Genomic DNA, 14,701 nt, shown 5'->3' on the forward strand with positions numbered 1-14,701 from the left:
TCCAACCCAGGAGGGAGAAGACTTGCAGGACCAAATCCCAGAAATAAGTGATCCCATAAAGTGCCAGAGTAAATAAAAGGCTGAAAAAGGGACTAAATTATGATACAGTTAATGAACTCTCCTCCCCATTCCATAAGAGACAAAAATCCTTGCATGCAGAATATCAAATTCAACAAACCAGGATGAACAAGGGCACCACAGGGCAAAGCCTTTGCCCTCTGGTATTTGGACCCTCCAAATGTATTAGCCAGCTGTACACCCACTCACCCCAAAATAAAGCCTACCAGTTGACAACCCTGTCTCAGTACACAGAACTCCCAGTCAGCCCTTCTACTAGCTCATTCTTAAATATGGACAGATCAGGAGACAGTCATTTGGAGAAAACCTGTAACACAGAAAAGAAAGATCAAGAAAAACAAAAATGTTCTTGGAGGAGTTGAAATAATTCAAGAAACCATTTTTAATTTAATTTTTAAAACTATAGTCCTAAAATTCAAAAATCAAAGAGGTATATAATTAACAGGTTCCCTCCCAACCTTGTTTTCCATCCATTCAGTTGCCATCACTCCCCCAACAGGGAACCACTCATTAGATTATTGCATAGCTCTCTGGAGTTTCTTTAGGCAAATAAGCAAATATAAATACATGTTCTCTTTCTCCTTCCCTACACAAAAAGTAGCATATATACCAAACTTTTGTTTATAGTCACAAGTTATTTTTTTCCCCTGTCACTACATAGAAGTTCCTCATTCTTATTTTTTAAAACCTATATAGTATATATTATTCAATTATTTGCTATGTTATTATGACAGACAATATCGCATACTTTGCATATATGTATGTATATATGCGTGTGGGTGTGTGTGTATATATATGTATTCCCTGAAGTGAGATTGTTGGATCAAAATAAATTTGCATATTTAACTTTCATTGAAGTATGCTAATATATCCAGTATAATACATATAATGCCTGTGCATCTTTTTTGTGTGTGTGTGCATCTTTATATAACGCTGCCAAACTGCCTTCCATGGGCATTATACCAATTCAAACTTCCACCTATAATGTATGAAGCTATCCTTTACCCCAGAACCTTGAAAACAAAAAGGTGTTATCAAACGTTTTGACTTTTAACACTGATAGATTTTTAAAAGGAATCTCAGTGTGGTTTTAATTAGCATTTATCTTATGAGTGAGGTTAAACATCTTTCACATAAACAATAATTAAAGTCATGAATAAGCCAACAATTCTTATTATCACTGCTACCACTTAAGGAAATAAAACATGTATGAATATTGGAAAGTATGTAACAAAATTCAAAACTTGCAGGCTATATGATTATCTATCTAGAAAATCCAAGCAAATCAACTAAAAAACTATAATAGGAACTAACAAGAGAGCTCAGAGGAAAGGCCAAAGATGAAATCAACAAACAGAAATCAATAGCTTTGCTATACATCAGCACTAATCAGTTAGAAAATGTAATTTAAGAAACAACTATTCTATGGGCACCTGGGTGGCTCAGTGGCTTAAGCATCTGCATTCAGCTCAAGTCATGATTCCAGGGTCCTGGAATCTAGTCCCACATTGTTGGGCTTCCTGCTCAGCAGGGAGCCTGCTTCTCCCTCTCCCTTTGCCCCTTACCCCTGCTTGTGATCTCTCTCTGTCTCTAATAAATAAAATCTTGGGGTGCTTGGGTGGCTCATTCAGTTAAGCATCTACCTTCAGCTCACATCATGATCCCGGGATAGAGCCCAACGAAGCCCTGCGTGGGGCCCCCTGCTCAGCGGAGAGCCTGCTTCTCCCTCTCCTTCTGCTGCTCCTCCTGCTAGTGTGCGCACATGCTCTCTCTCTCTCCCTATCAAATAAACAAATTAAAATATTTAATAAATGAATAAAATCTTTTAAAAAATAAAACAACAACAAAAAACAACTATTCTAAGGTGAGGGCACTGGAGATGGGCAGCACAAGGAAGGGGAGGGAAGGACTGGGTGTAAAGAAGGAAGGTAGGTCACCGAGATTTTAAACACACATACACTATCCCGTACATAAGAGCAACAAAGTTATATTCATCTAGGAATAAACTCAAGAAGAAACATGCAATACCTATATAAAGAAAACTGTAATATAATACAGCCATAGTCAGTTAAATAATGTCGTTTCAGCACAGAACAGATAGCATAATAAACATTGTCAGAACAACTGGCTCTCTATATGGGGGGGGATGTTAAAGCCCTACATAAAACCAGTCACAAAAATAAATTCCAGGTAGGCTAAAGAGCTAAATGTAAAAGCAAAACTATATAACTATTAAAAGAAAATATGGCTGAATATATTGTTAACCTGAAGAAAGGCTCTCATAAAAGGACAAAATGCAACGACCATTAATAAAAAAGCTAACACATTTGGCCATTCAACCATGAACAAGGTTAAAAGCTAAGCAACAGACTGGGAGCAAACATCTGCAACATATACAGCAAAGCATTAATATCCAGAATATATAAAGAACTAAAATAATCAGTAAGAAATAAAAAATGGCCAATATATGGATGGTAGAAAGATGGGTCAAACTCTTTAGTAAGCAGGGACATGCAAATTCAAACAATTTAATATTTTTTGTCCATCAGATGAGCCTAAAACTCTGTTAATATTATATATTGAGAAGCATATGAGAAATTCAGCACTTCGTGCACTCTTGGCAGATAAACTGTAATAGCCTTTTCATTTGACAAATTCCAAGTATCTTAATGCATACTTATCACCAGCAATCACTTTTTAGTATGTATGTAAGAAATATTCTTGTATGTATACAAACTTATGTATGCACTAGGACTCTTACTGAAGCATTGTTTGGAATAGCAAAAAATATTGAAAAGAACTTAAATATCCATCTATAAGAGAGAATGGTAAAATAAGCAGTGATACATCTGTACTACGTAATAATATACATGTTTCAAAAATGAGAAATGGATATATATGAAGTATAAAATCTACACATAAATACTATTAAGTGAAAAACAATAAATTATAGTACAACATATATATATCTTATGTGGAAAAAAACTCACAAAACCCTGTTTCTAAATGTACTCATGTATGTTTAAATGCATACAAAACAGCATGGAAAAATATGTTCCTAATTTATCCTACAGGTTAAAGAAGCAAGTTGTATTAAATACTATGTATTCATTAAAGAGAATGTGTGTGTGTGTGTATATATATATATAGCTACTTCATTCTCCACATATATATAAATATATATAGAGAGAGGATATATATATAGAGAGAGAGACAGACAGACATGAAAAGAATCCTAAGTCATATCTTTGGGAAAAGAGCAAGTCATAAAACATATATTTTTTACTTGTATATGTATATGCATGTAAATACAGAGAAAAAAGGACAGTACAAGTTTACAGTCAACTCTTCTTTTTAAGGATTTTTCTATGATTTTTAAGTAATCTCTACACCCAAAGTGGGGTTCAAACTTATAACCCTGAGATCAAGAGTTACATGCTCTACCAACTGAGTCAGCCTAGTGCCCCTACAGTCAAGTCTTAATAATGGTACCTACCAGAGGGCAGAAATTGTGTAAAGGTGGACCTTAAGGTTTTAATCTATCTCTATGTTATTTTAATCCTTTATAGCAGAATTGTCCATCAACAATCTGTACAAAAGAACCAGTTAAGGATATTATCATTTTGGGGGCAGCCCAGGTGCCTCAGCAGTCTATCGCCGCCTTTGGCCCAGGGTGTGATCCTGGAGACCCGGGATCGAGTACTGCATCGGGCTCCCTGCATGAAACCTGCTTCTCCCTCTGCCTATGTCTCTGCCTCTTTGTGTGTGTGTGTCTCTCATGAATATATAAGTAAAATCTTAAGAAAAGGATATTATCATTTTTCAAAATAACTGAAGGAAAAAACAAATAAGGCATGTATAACATAAAACCAAATAAATATCATCAATTAACACTCCTTGAGTGTTTTGTGCCGAGCATTGTAAGCCCCTTCATGCATTTTCTCATATAATCATTACAAAAATCTTGAGGTGGATAATATTTTTATTCCCATTTTACAAATGAGGAAACTAAGCTCAAAAAATTAAGTTAACTTCTCTAAAATCACACAGCTAGTAAAAACCAGGGCCAGAATTCAACTCAGGCACTGTACTCCCAAGTCTACTCCTTACTCATTAGTATGGGGCCTCATAAGATGTGGCGCCACGTGCATAACACTATACACAACCCTGAACTACACAGGTACATACAATACACAACCACATTACAGTCCTTGGGAGTTTGTAACACTAAAACTATCTTCTTTCTCATTTCCATCATCCAGTTTTGCTTTGGCAAGATCATTTCCTCAATTCAAGATGCTCATTTTGTGTGACGAAACCTCTAGGTCCAAATTTAAAAAGGGGCTGAAATGATCTCCACCTTCTTTCATTATCAAAATTAAACAATTTATATTTATCGGGGCACCTAGCTTTATATTTATCAATCACCTACCCTCAAATCCCTAATTATTTTTTAAGTTAGTTTTTTCTTTCTTTTTTTAAGATTTTATTTATTTATTCATGAGACACACACAGAGAGAGAGAGAGGCAGAGACACAGGCAGAGGGAGAAGCAGGCTCCATGCAGGGAGCCCAACGTGGGGCTCGATCCCGGGTCTCCATGATCACCCAGAGGGCCGAAGGCGGCGCTAAACTGCTGAGCCACCCAGGCTGTCCTCAAATCCCTAATTAACACTTTATTCTGCCTAACCCTTTATAACAGTGGTGGAAAAACTACATACAGCCCTCAGGCCAAACCCAACTCCCCTCATTGCCAATTTTTGTACAACAGGTAGGCTGAGAAAGATTCTTATATTTTTAAATGGTTGGGGGATAAAATCAAAAGAAGAATAGTATTTTGTGACAGAAAAATTATTTGAAATTCACATTTCAGTGTTCATAAAGTTTTATTGGAACATGGCCACACTCATTCATTTACATATTGCCTATGGCTGCTACAACAGCAGAGCTGAGTTGTTGCAACAGACTTCATGGCCCACAAAACCGCAAAACCCGCAAAAAAAAAAAATTTTTTTTTACAATCTGGTCCTTTACAGAAAAAGGTTCTCAAACCTTGCTTTATAGTTTTCATAAGAACTTCATGTATTTAACTTGATTACTCCTAACAACAACTCTGAGAGCTATTTGGTATTGCCCTGAATTCTGAAAATTAGGAAGGCCAAAAAAGTTTAGCATCATGCCCAAGTCACAAAGCCAGTAAGTGAAAGGGAGAATTCTGGAACCCATTTTCTAGCTCCAAATCCAACATATTTTCTACCACACTACCACTTTCTAAGAACCCAACCCCTCCTGAATAATCAATGAGTTTCAATATTTGGTGTTAAAATTTACCAGATGGTTAGAGACAGGAAAGCTTTAAATTGGTAGGAAAACATTTCTCAATTGAGGAACTTTGACTCCAAAAATATGTTAATAGAACACACTGTATTTCATGCGTAGTTGTAGAATTTACAAAGTATTTTTTTCACTTAATTAGCCAAAAAAAAAAAAAACCTGCAAAATAGGTGGGACTTTTGTTTTGTTTAGTAACAAGTGAGGAAAATCGATGCTTACAGACTTACACAAGATTACACTGAAGTTAAGACCAGAACCCAGGCTGACTCCTACTCCAGTGACATTTTCACTTGCAGACACAATCTCTTCTCATAAGGAATGTACCTGGGTTTAGTTTTTTTTTTTCCTTAGAAACAAAGACAGGTAACTCACACATTTAAAATATTAAGAAACCTGGGGCAGCCCTGGTAGCCCAGCGGTTTAGCACTACCTTCGGCCCGGAGTGTGATCCTGGAGACCCGGATCCAGTCCCACGTTGGGCTCCCTGCATGGAGCCTGCTTCTCCCTCTGCCTGTGTCTCTACCTCTCTCTCTCTCTCTCTCTCTCTCTCTCTCTCTCCCTGTGCCTCTCATGAATAAATAAAATAAATTCTTTTAAAAAATAAACAAAATAAAATATTAAGAAACCTAAAGTGTTTAGAAGAGATAAATTAACAATTTAATAAAATAAAAATTAACAGAAGGGATACTAAGAACTGCTGGTCTCTTAACATTCAGATCTCTCTTCAAAGTCACCTCCTCAAAGAAGCCTTCCAAACTAACCACCTGAGCTAAAGAGGCTTCTCTCTAACATCCCAGCACCATTTAAGAAAATTTCTTCTCAGGGTTCCTGGCTGGCTCAGTCGGTGGAGCATGAGACTCTTGACCTTGGGACTGTGAGTTTGAGCCCTATGTTGAGTATAGAGACTACTTAAAAATAAAATCTTTTTAGAAAACACATTCTTCTCAGCATTTATGTTCTGATAGATTTGTTAACTGTCTGTTGTCCACCAACCATAAAGTAAGTATTCTCAAAGAGACCAGAGTCATTGCCTGCTTTGCTTCCTTTTCATCTATTCCCAACACATCAACTCCGCACACTAGAAGAACACAATAAATGTTAAATGAATGACAAATATGTTTGGTATGTCATACTCCAAAATTCACTTGGACTAACAGCTTCAGAGTAAGTTATCAATGCATCTGAAAGGTTCCTTACTTGGTAATGAACCACATATCGTCAAGGGTTTTTTTTTTCTCTTGCTAGAAACCTTCAAAGGCTAACTCTGAATGGAAATGCCACAGTAGCCTCAGTTGCTCTGGGCAGCATTGGATATCATCAGAGCTGAACTAGTACCTCATAGGTCTTGGGGTTGATCAAGCCAATTTCCCACTCTCCTATTCAACACATGCACATGCCCTAGTGTTTAAAACAATTTGAGATAATGTCCCTATTTTAAATATACTTAACTATAGGCTGAGATTTACAAATCAATTGTACCATGCTAAATTTTAATTCTCATTTTTACAAGTTTAGTTCTGTTGAACTAAAATAATCTTACATGATTCTTAAAGGAATAGGACAATGTACAGGTGATTATAGCCTAAGCTACAAATAAAAAGTCTCCACAAGGTACTGATTGATATATGTTTTGGTCAAGAAGCCAGCTCAGAAACAATGTAACAGATAGATATGTCTGCTTTTAGGATAAATCCAATGCCAATTTCTGGTTAATTATAATCTAAATCTGCTCCCCCCCCCCAAGTTTTTTTTAAGGTTTCTTTTTTAAAGATTTTATTTATTTATTCATAGAGACACACACAGAGAGAGGCAGAGACACAGACAGAGGGAGAAGCGGGCTCCATGCAGGGAGCCCAACATGGGACTGGATCCCGGGTCTCCAGGATCAGGCCCCGGGCTGGAAGCGGCACTAAACCACTGCGCCACTGAGGCTGCTCTCCCCCCACAAGTTTTAAGCAAAGATTTCACCCTACACAAACAATCTGAAAACAAAAATACTCTTTATAAAAAAAAAAAAAAACACTTATGTAACTTTACCATAAGGATTGTCTAGCTTGCCATATTGAAGTTTCCTGACCATGAAAGTCTCACTGCCTCACAAAGAGCTTTAGAATATCCCCACTCCTCAAATATAAAGCATGACCTTCAAAAATGCATTTAGAAACATTTCGCCTCCACAAATGCCCAAAGAATAACTACATATTGCTACAAAATAGCATCACTTAAATACATGTATAATATTGTATATTATGTATCTTTTTGAAGTATAGTTTACACACAATGTTACATTAGTTTCAGGCATACAACATAGTGATTCCACAAGTCCTTACATTATGCTATGCTCACCATAAGTGTAGCTACCATCTGTCACCATATAATGCTATTAAAATATCATTAACTATGTTCCCTATGCTGTACCTTTTATCACTGTGACTTATTACTTCCATAACTGGAAGCTTGTACCTCCCACCCCCTTTTCTATTTTATAGTTTATAAAACATCAAGATAGGGCAGCCCCGGTGGCACAGCAGTTTGGCACCGCCTGCAGCCTGGGGTGTGATCCTGGAGACCCAGGATCGAGTCCCACATCGGGCTCCCTACATGGAGCCTGCTTCTCCCTCTGCCTGTGTCTCTGCCTCTCTCTCTCTGTGTCTATGAATAAATAAATAAAATCTTTAAAAAAAAAAAGTTCTGGTTTAAAAAAAAAGTCAAGATAATCCACATACAAAAGAATAGAGCTGGACCCTGACCTCATACCATATACAAAAATTAACTCAAAATGGACCAAAGACTTCAATATTAAAGCTAGACCAATAAAATTCTTCAAAGAAGAGATAGGGGTAAATCTTCATTGTCTTGGATTTGGCAATGGTTTCTTAAATATAACACTGAAAGCACAAGCAACAAAAAATTGATAAACTGGACTTCAAATTTCAAACCTTTTGTGCATCAAAAGACACTATCAACAAAGTAAAGACTAGGGATCCCTGGGTGGCGCAGTGGTTTGGTGCCTGCCTTTGGCCCAGGGCGCGATCCTGGAGACCCGGGATCGAATCCCACATCGGGCTCCCGGTGCATGGAGCCTGCTTCTCCCTCTGCCTGTGTCTCTGCCTCTCTCTCTCTCTCTGTGGCTATCATAAATAAATAAAAATTAAAAAAAAAAAAAGTAAAGACTGGACGCCTGAGTGGCTCAGTAGTTGAGCATCTGCCTTTACCTCAGGTTGTGATCCCGGAGTCCTGGGACCGAGTCCCACATCAGGCTCCCCCTGGGGAGCCTGCTTCTTGCTCTGCCTATGTCTCTGCCTCTTTCTGTGTCTCTCTCATGAATAAACAAAATTTTTAAAAAAGTAAAAAGACAACTCAGAATGAAAGAAAATATTTGCAAATCATATGTCTGATCAGGGTCTAGTATCTAGAATATATTCTTTAAAAACTCTTCCAAGTCAACAATAAAAAAATTTTAAACGGGCAAAAGACTTAAATAGTTCTCTAAGGAAGAAATTCAAATAGTCAACAACCACATAAAAAGATGCTACACATCATTAGTTGTTACAGAAAGACAAATAAAAACCACAATGAGATCCCATTTCATAAAAAACCCAGAGAGTAACAAATGTTGGTGAGGATGTGAAGAAATTAGAACCCTTGTACATTGCTGGTGGGAATGTAAAATGGTGCAGCCACTGTGGAAAACAGTTTGGTGGTTCCTCAACAAGTTAAAACTGAATTACCATATGACTCAGTATTTCCACTTCTAGGTACATACCTGAAAGAATTGAAAACAGGTGTTCAAACAAAAACCTGTACACAAATATTCATATGAGCATTATGCATAAAGCCAAAAGGTAGAAAGATCCCAAATGACTATGGACTGATGAATAAATAAACAAAATGTAATATACCCATACAAGGGAATATTATTCAACCATAAAAAGGAATGAAATAATAGGAACACCTGGCTGGCTCAGTCAGAAGAGCAGGCAACTCTTGTCAAGGTTGTGAGTTTGAGACTCACATTGCATATAGAGATTACTAAAAACAAACAAACTTTTTAAAACAAAGGAATGAAATACTGATACATGCCACAACATTATTGAATCTCAAAAACATGTGAAGTGAAAAAAGCCAGACAATAAGGTAATGTAATGCATGATTTCATTTATATGAACTATCTAGAATAGGCAAATCCATAGATGAAAATGTTTTGGAACTAAATATGCAACATCATGAAGTTACTTAATTGTGCACTCTAAAATGGTATAATGTTATGTGAATTTTATCACAATAAAAGGTTACCAGGTTAAAACACAGAAAACAATGTTACTTCATTTCTGTTAATGAAAAAAATAGCCCTGAAGAAAGGAGAATTAAAGGCTCACTACTGCAACAACTTAACCTCAACATTTCCTAAATCAAATATCTCAGGACAAGTTCTACCAAAACAATTTAAAATGGCATCAAATTCTACTCTCAAAGTTTTGGAAATTTCTGAATGAATGCTTTTATAGATGTCCTTTACAATCATCAAATATTTCCTAACAGTGCCATAATTTTTATGATCTCAAACAAAAAATGGAAAAAACCCACCTCTCTGAAAGTATAATGGACTTTAGCCAAGAGACATAATCAAGTAAATCTGCAAACAGAGCTGGTCTACTTATGCTAAGATGGGGTACTGAAGGGTTTTTTTTCCTTGCACACAATACCCTCCCCCACAAACATATACACAAAAATTTAGACCCTCTGTTAATTTTTAAAGTAAATTATCTGACTAGAAATCTTATAGTAATATAACAATTCTCATTTATTTCTATTCTGGTTCTATGCAACCACTGGCTTTATCATTTACTGGCTAAGTAATATACACCTTAATGAAAAATTCCTGTACTTTATGGAAGATAATTAAAGTTTGAATTACAGAAATTTAACTCCTAAAACACCATGGAATAATTACATAAAAAATGCAGACTTGTGATATGAGGATCAAATTGGTCTAGAAGTCAAAATTCCAGGGTCCACCACTTACTTAATAGAGCAGGTCTTATCTTTCTGTGCTTTATTTTCTCTCTTAGGTATAAAAAAAGGCAAATAACTTTCCTGCTGCCTACCAACAGAAGCACAGTAATTAAAATATGTACAAGGTATGATGGGACCACTAAAGAGGGGCATCTAATGTAGCTTAGTGGAAGCTGCTAGGGAAAGGAAAAAAGACGGGGGGAAAGCAGGAAAGGCTTTCAGGAATAACTAATGACAGAGGTTAGTCTAAAAAGGAGGAGCTCAAATTCAAAGGGAGGGGGAGAGAACATTCCAGGTTGGGGGGGGGATGGGGGCGGGTTGGGACATCAGAAGCAAAGGCAGAGAGATGAATACCAAAAATCTGCTTACGTTATTCCCCTTCTTAAATAGTCAAAGGCTCCAAATCCGGCAGGGCAGTCCTTCACCCCAGACTCAATCTAAGATTCCAGCCTTATTTCAACCCACTCTCCAGATATACCAAACTTAAACTTCCTAGCCTCAAAACCTGAAAGTTCTTCCACTCCAAATATCTAGTTCAAAACTGGGAGGCTACCTTGCTGCCAAAGTTGGTGCAACATTCCCAGGCTCTCATGGTGCTTTTATACTTCTACTCTATTGCTTAATACACTAAGTATTCATTTTAATCTATGAGAATAAGAACATAGTATCAGATTTTGTATTTAAATTCTGGGTAGCCAAAACAAGGATTACACTCTTTCCAACATCAAAGCAGAATAAAAGAAAAAGGGCATGGAAAAAAAAAAAAAAAGAAAAAGGGCATGGGAATGTTCTCAAATTTGCAACACTTCCAAGATAATGAGTATGTCAGTAAAGTTTGTAGAAAGTAACCATGAACAGTTACAAATCCATAAACTATTAATCTTGACCCAGAACAGAATGAGACCATCACAAGGTATCCTTACCAAAAGATAAGTAATGTATTCGAGAACAAAATGTCCTAGTAATCTGCTACAATTTAAACTCACAGGAAAAAGCAAGTGCCAATTTTCAAACAAGGTAAATTCAAAATGACCAAAAAAGATCACGTATAATTATTTTAGCATTCAAAATCAGCTTTAGTACATTTTAGCTATCCTTTAATGCAGAGTATGCTTTCCTTTAGGCTCCTGACTTTAAACAATTTTTAAATTCAACAATTTAAAGGTTAGAGACTATCTAGATGACACCTGATGCTCTGTCATATACTGAGATCTCTTCAAAAGTTATCTTGATTGTTACAACTTACTGTAAGTGAAAAACAGGTAACAATGCCTCCCAAAGTTGGACGCAATCACTACTACACAGAAGATTTTCACAACTTAAAAGAGTATTTATTCATGTAATTGCTTTAGTCAAAGGCAACTCTTAAGAAGGAATATCCATACCACTCGCATCTGTTTTGAGGGTTCAATTTCATTTTAACAGGGTCTATCCGGATGCCTGGGTGGCTTCGTGGTTGAGCGTCTACCTTTGACTCAAGGCATGATCCCGGAGTCCCAGGATGGAGTCCCCCATTGGGGCCCTGCATGGACCCTGCTTCTCCCTCTGCCTATGCCTCTGCCTCTATCTCTGTGTCTCTCATGAATGAATAAATAAAATCTTTTAAAAAGAAAAAAAAAAAAAAACAGGGTCTATCAACTCCCAAGATAGGGAAGGATTTCCACCCACAGCCCACTCCATAAATGTTTCACCTTCTTAACTAGTCAAACAAAACCTCTTTCAGTACAGTGAAGTCACCTCACCACTTTTATACTAAACCATACGATTCCATCCCCACCCCCAAGCTGTCAGTCACAGAAAACACCACCCGTTCCCAAATAACACCTCTCAGTCTCCTTGAATCTAACCCACTTACACAGACAGTAATATTCCCTCACCTGATCCAGTCCTATCGACTTTCACACATCAAATGAATCTCTAAATTAAATCCACTTTCCCCTACCCCATTACCCACTGAAACTCAACTTCCCACACCTGAAGCGATCTTCTCTTTCAGCAGCCTCAATCGCACTCAAACGATCACTCAGTCCTTTGTCAACCATCTCCCGGTCCCCCTCAAGTATCCACCTCACCTTCCCCATTCCCTAGTCTTCTTCCATCAACTCCCAAAGTTGCCACCCTCAACAAAAGCAGCAAAGAAGACAAAAAATGCACCTCAACCCCAAACCTGCCCTTCCCCACTTGTCTCCCTTAGAATTTCTCTCTCTGCCCACTCGCTCGAACGGACAGCGGCTCCGACAACCTCGAAGACCCAAGCCCGACCTCGTCCCATACCTCTTGGCGACAGCAATCACCCAGCCTCGGTCAAGCCGCCCCCCCACCCCCACCCCACTAGGGCGCTTACTCGGAACAGACTCTTGGCCGCTGCTGCCTCCCTCCATTCATCCCGGGCCCATTCATCTCTCAGCCGGATCCCAGACACGCCCCCCGGCCTCCTCCCTCTCTCCCAGAGCCCTGGCCGGCCCGGGACCCTCACCAGATTAGAGGCTCTCACGGACAGAGACTCGGACTCTTTTCGCTTCTCCCTCGCCCTCTTTCAAGCCTCCGCTCGCCCCTCGACGAGCCACACGGTAGAACACACACAGATACACACACCGCCTCCTCCTCTATCGCCTCCTCCGATGCTTCTTACTCCCCTCCTCGATGTCTCGAGCTCCGCTCCGCGTTGTGTGCGCGTGCGCGCGCGAGCGTCTCCCGCGAGCCCACCGGGCCAGCTACAGCCGGTAGGTAAAGAGCGGGCGGGGTTAGGGGAGCGGGGTATGAGCAAAAGCTCGCGCTCTCCCGGGAGCAGAGCAAGCGCACGCGTACTCCAGCCAGGGAATTCTGGAGAGGAGAGGAGGGTGGAGGGGGGCGGGGAAGGGAGGGGAGGAAAGAAGAGGGGGAGGGGCGGAGAAAGCCGACGGAGCAGCCCCAACTCCGAACAGCCCCTATCACTGCGAGGTGCTGAGTGGCTAGCCAACTAGGGCGTGCGCACTCCTCCCCCGCCCTTTTCAACGCAGCGGGAGAGAGGGATGCGCGTCGAGCAGGATAAAGGCTTCTCTCCTTTGCAAAACACGCGTGACACCTCCTGTGTGTTCAAAAGCTCTCTCTCCACGGCTGCTTTACCTTCTTCCCCTCCAAAAAAAAAAAAAAAGTCTAAGCACACACTACTTCCCAGCCACCCACCATCCACTCTGTTATCCACAACCCTCTAAATGCAAATGTGGAACCCGCCAACACCTTTTCACCCACCACCCCTAACTCCCTTTTTCCAACTCCCGTCTTTTCTCGCGAGACCCATACCTGCCGGCTTCGGAATTAGAAATCGAAGCACAGATTTACAAATACCGGTCTCCTGGTTACGTTGCGAGGGCAACGGGCACGGCATGTCCCCCCCCCCCCCACTCAGAGCCGCAGTGCGCGCGCGCGGGGGCTGGGCAACAACGAAAGTGGGGATGGGAAAGGGAAGCTATGAAACGGAGTTTTGGCGGCCTGTAACCGCTAGGCCTAGGCACGTGCATTGCGCCTCGCAGGCGGGTGAGGTGTACCCTGGGAATTGTAGTTTTTGTTCCCATCTCCCGTCTCCTTTCCATCCTCAGCTTTACTTAGGCCTCTGGCCCGGAGGGAAGTTACCGACGCCATTTTGCTGGGAACAATGGCCTTCGGCCTAGGCAGCGACGGGTGGGGGAGGGAGTAACGTTTTAAGGGTTCGGTTAACCTCCTCTGGCCCCTCGGTGCCATAGCAACCCCTTCAGAAACCTAGCCCCGCCCCTTCTCTGCTCTGCTGGTCTCCTTGACTGCTCACATGCGGGGGGAAAGGCCACCTCCCCCTAAAGCAGGCTCTCGCCATCTCCTCTCGCTCACCAGCCCTCTCCTCTAGTTGGTAGTGAATGCTACCTCCTTCAAGCTTTCACTACACGTTAACCTTGGCACAGCGGCTTTAAGATCTGTTTCCTGCATTGTATCAGGCACTGTAACGGAATTGTTTCTGTCATTTTTTCATGAATAATCCTGGCTCCACAGGGGAAGAAACTGAGGCTCAGGAGGGGAAAACGGCCATGACTTGCTCAACTTCACACAACTATGTGTGGAAGAGTCAGAACTTGAACCCAAGTGTACTCACTCCAGAGCCTGTGGCTTTTCAATCCCCTAGGCTGCATCTGGTATCTGAGCCACTGAATGACTTCTCCTAACCCTAAGGGCCAGGATTTCCTTCAAACGCCCCTCAAGCCTTAGCAGGATGCCTTGAGGGTAGGAGGCTGTGTGAAAAACGCAAGGCTAGTATTTCCAACTGC

The 14,701-nt window shown here is 40.1% G+C and overlaps 1 protein-coding gene across 5 annotated transcripts in view; it reads right to left on the bottom strand.

Annotated features, from left to right (window-relative positions):
- Window positions 1–13,902, bottom strand: part of WNK3 (WNK lysine deficient protein kinase 3) — a 149,429-nt gene extending 135,527 nt beyond the window's left edge. For 2 of the 5 annotated variants that reach the window (XM_072743385.1, XM_072743384.1), the window contains exon 1: window positions 13,710–13,902. The gene's annotated coding sequence lies outside the window, so the exon portion shown is untranslated. Of the gene's footprint in view, window positions 1–10,796; window positions 11,001–12,903; window positions 13,687–13,709 lie in introns of those variants that run through there. The other 3 variants (XM_025988896.2, XM_072743383.1, XM_072743386.1) reach the window with 2 other exon arrangements.
- Window positions 13,903–14,701: the final 799 nt, after the last annotated feature.

Source organism: Vulpes vulpes, chromosome X, assembly GCF_048418805.1.
Source record: "Vulpes vulpes isolate BD-2025 chromosome X, VulVul3, whole genome shotgun sequence".
In the NCBI taxonomy this organism is placed as follows: Eukaryota; Metazoa; Chordata; class Mammalia; order Carnivora; family Canidae; genus Vulpes; species Vulpes vulpes.